We start from the raw sequence: 4,095 nt of genomic DNA, 5'->3' as shown, positions 1-4,095 counted from the left end.
ATGCTTTCTTCAAGAGCTTGCTGAATTTGTTCTTTAGACCAACCCTCAGACTTTGTCAATGACTTGATCGGGTTGTCTGATTCAAATGCGATCTTTTTTCCTTTGTCTTTGATTGGATCTTCTTGAGTAAAGATAAAGGAGATGATTTGTTGACCAGTTTGAGTGATGATCGGCTCGGAAGGAGGATAAACCATGGGCTCTTCAGGAAGCTAATCAAGTTTTCTGATGGGAGAACCTTCATCACTGGAACAATCCTCTGAGCAGGAATTGGAGGAGGTATTGAGTGTGAGGCTCAGAAATCATCAACTATTTTCTTTATGTTTAACATAACCATTTCTAGACTGAGGACTCCTTTTAAATGCTTATGCAAAATTGGATGGCCAACAAACAAAATTGGATGGCTTGAGGTCCAAGAATTGCACTACTCACCAAATAATTTTCTTCAAATTCATCTTTTGCTTCTAGTTTTCTTCATCAATTGTTTCATATCGGAGCTCATATTCCGAGATAGAACTCCACTAAACTAGCATCGCTCCTCCTCTTGCATGGGAAGGCCTTGCCAACGATGCAAGAAGAGCATCTATTTTCAATTCATCTAACCGTTTAAACACTCGTTGGAAGCTCATGTTAATTTTCTTGGAAAGCTTATCATACGCATCTGTAGTTGGAGCTTGGGCTTTGAGAGTGTCAAAGGTTTCCTTCGTGGTTATCATAAGTTCATCAAAACTTGTGGTTCAAAGTATCCACAATATGTTGAGCTGATTGAATGAACTTGATGAGAACTTCGTGCATAATCATATTCATGCCATATTTGTGCTTGATCTACTTCTATAATCGTTTGATTTGTTTTTCATGACGAACATGAGTATGCTTGATGAGCTCATTGGTAGAAAAAATCATGTCGTCATGGATATTCAATATTGTAGAAGTGGTAAAGATGTGATGATCTAGATATTCTTTGTATCATTCCTTGGCTTCTTCTAAGGTGCATTTCAAAAGTAGAGGGATGAGTTGATCGATTTAGTTGGCTCGGTCAAGTTCCGTAGGAGCAACAACCTTGATCTCGGAAAGAGATTTAATCACCAAATCAAGTTTCAAATCATGCGAGGCGACTTTGGTGGAGATCGTGTCGACTTTAAAATTGGCTTTAGCAAACAGATCAACTATGTTTTCATATAGGAGCCTGTGTGCGAAGTGGAACTTTTAAATTTCTTATCATCCACCGTCACCATCATCAGAATCATTTGGACCCATGATATTATAATTTTGATCACATTGAACTTGAATGTCGGGGTCACCATCGACTGTTGTTTCTAGAAGAGGAGAGGTGGTGTTGTTTCCTTATTGATTCTCTTCTCCTTCCATTTAGTTTGAGGATGACGAGAGGCCGAAGTCAAATTGAGCTTTATAAGAGGAGGGATTTTTCAGTAGACTGAAAATTAAAGGAAGTGGAATGACACCAATTGTAGTATTTTCGTCTTCAAACATGATCTCTTCAAAGTGATCATCTTTATCATGAGGCTTAGGATCATTAAGGATAGGCGTGGAGAAACGAACTTCTTTTCCAACATCATCATTATTCCAAGTAGTATCATCCACTGTAACATCATGAGTGGGAATGTCTACACTCGGTTTGGTTTTCAAAGCATTATTGGTTGGTAGAAGTTATTCGCTAGTTTTTTCATTTAATGGAAAAACGAAAGGAGTGCAACTTCGAAGTGGACATTTATGCATAGAGATCAGAGTGTATTAAACTTGTTCGCTTGAGAGCTCCAGATGTCTAGAATGAGCTTTGTCAACAAAATCAACCCAATCATTGTCAAAAATACCCGATCGTCCTTTACCTGAAGCTGGTATTAGACCGGTTGTGGCTTCCGAGGTGGGGCATACTACTCTTGTCTTGGAAAGATTGGAATCAGTGGTAGGGGCCACTAATTGTGCTTGTGTAGAAGAGATAGGTTGACTCAAGTCGACTAGTGAGTATGTCCCAACGGGCTCCAAGGGACTTTGTTTAATACTATCACCACCCTTTTGGGAGGGTGGGGGTAGATTATGAGCAGACTCCTCGTGAGTGTGTGCAAAATGTGCTTTTGAATCTCCAAAGGGTACTTCGGAAGAGTGGATAGGTGGGGTAGGCAGAAACCCAGAGTCAGGTTGAGCTCCGATCTATGAATCCTTTTGATAGGATTCACTGGATTTGGTTCTCTTTTTGGCCTTAGGTTTTGAGGGAGATGCCTTTTGCTTTTTGGCAATTTTCTTCTTTCATCCTTCAGATCTAGTTGATTTACTCTCTTTCGAGGCTAATTCATCCGAGGCTAGGGCAGGTTGCGTTGGTTCAAACACAACTGAAGTGTTAAGATGTTGTTTCAAATGTGGAGAATTGGAAGGAATAATATCCAACATGTATTGGGGAAGACGTCGGACGGATTCGAAAGCAACTTGACTAGCTAACTTGCAAGTTTTAATAATTTTGTAGGAACATTATACTTCACGGGTGTCCGAAATGAGATGAATTTCTTCACTTCGTTCGGAGTATAGTTGTTGTAGTGCCAGAGCCCAAAATCTTAAACTCAGGATCTCATTCATCTTCCGTTTCTTGGTGAACTTTCTGAATTCTTACCAAAGAACCTCTGGTAGATTAACGATGTTTGATCAGCCGATGAAGATACTCTAGGCGATATAGAGACAGTATTTGCTCATTGTTTCCATTCCACCGTGCTTTCCGGATAATCCTCTGACAATGAGGTGCATCATAATGGTCCATAATCCGGGAACAACCGACATCTTAAACTCCTTTGCTTTGAATTCCCCTTTGTACCCGATATGAGAGAAAAATATTGAAATTCATCTGTTGTAGGTTCTTGCACATGAAAACCTTGAGGGTTTTCTGCAACTCTAATTGCTCAAAGAAAGGTTGCTTTATGAACTGGTACGATACGATCATCAGTGATATTCACCTCGAGGACTCCATCTTCAAACTCGATACGTTCAAAGGATTTGTGCAACAACTTAAGAGGGAAGTTAGGGTTTAAGATTTTGGTGAGAGGAATCGTAATGGGTGTCTAGAGATGAACTCGATCATGATCCTAACAGATTCTTCATAGTCCATAGGATCGAGGGAAAAGAGTTGATTGGTTTTCTTGAGGATCGGTTTAGTCGAAGAAGAAGAAGTGGAACCATTTGATGACTTGTTCTTGGTTGCAGGTTTGGTGATTTGAGATTCCATTGATGAAATTTTGAAGAACATTGAAGAACAATGAGAGTATAGTTGAAAGTTATAGCCAAATTGAGAAAAGAGGAAATAGTTAGGATTCAAAATCCTTTTATATGTGGATGTTTTTGGGTCAGGTCGAAGAGTAAGAAGGATGACACCCGAACAATTAGGATTCATAGAGAAATTACCGTTTAATTGTTGGATATAGTGTCTAAGTCCATAATTTTATTTGGTATGTACTTGACCCGACCCGGCATGGTCCATTTGGGTTGCATGGCATTGCAATACTTGGATAGACTAAATGAGAGAATAAGGCACTTATGATTATTAATATATTATAAGTTCTAATATATTAATAATAGTATTATTTAATTAGTATTGATCAAGTATTAATCTAGGATTAATTTGGTGATCAAAGTGAGACTAATTAAATATATAGGGTTGATTATGACAATCATCAATTCTTTTATAGTGGATTAATGATCCATGGTTTATGGGTTATGGATGTAACCAAATGGAGCTCCATGGATGGTCCATGGGAGTTACAAATCTATGGGTCATGGGAAATCAAGAGTCATGACAATTAAGGGCATTCATGTGTAAACCCTAATTGTGACAACACTATAAAAGGAACCCTATAGCTAGCAAAAAGTGGACCTAGTGGACATAGTGTTACTAAAGAGGGAATAACCAATTTTGAGTGCTAGAAGTATTCTCTCAAGTTATTCCAAGTCTTGTGGTGTTGTGTGAAGCATTTGAGGCACAACATTTGGGGTGCTAGGCTCATAAAGTCTTGATGGAATCCAAGCAACAACAAGGTATGTATTTCTACTAGTTTTTATGTTTTATGTAATCCCCATGCCATGCTAGTTAGGAAATAA

The sequence above is a fragment of the Lactuca virosa genome, chromosome 4 (genome assembly GCF_052849685.1).
Source record: "Lactuca virosa cultivar CGN04683 chromosome 4, Lactuca_virosa_CGN04683_v6, whole genome shotgun sequence".
NCBI classification, from domain to species: Eukaryota; Viridiplantae; Streptophyta; class Magnoliopsida; order Asterales; family Asteraceae; genus Lactuca; species Lactuca virosa.
Note: the sequence above shows the minus strand (reverse complement) of the source record.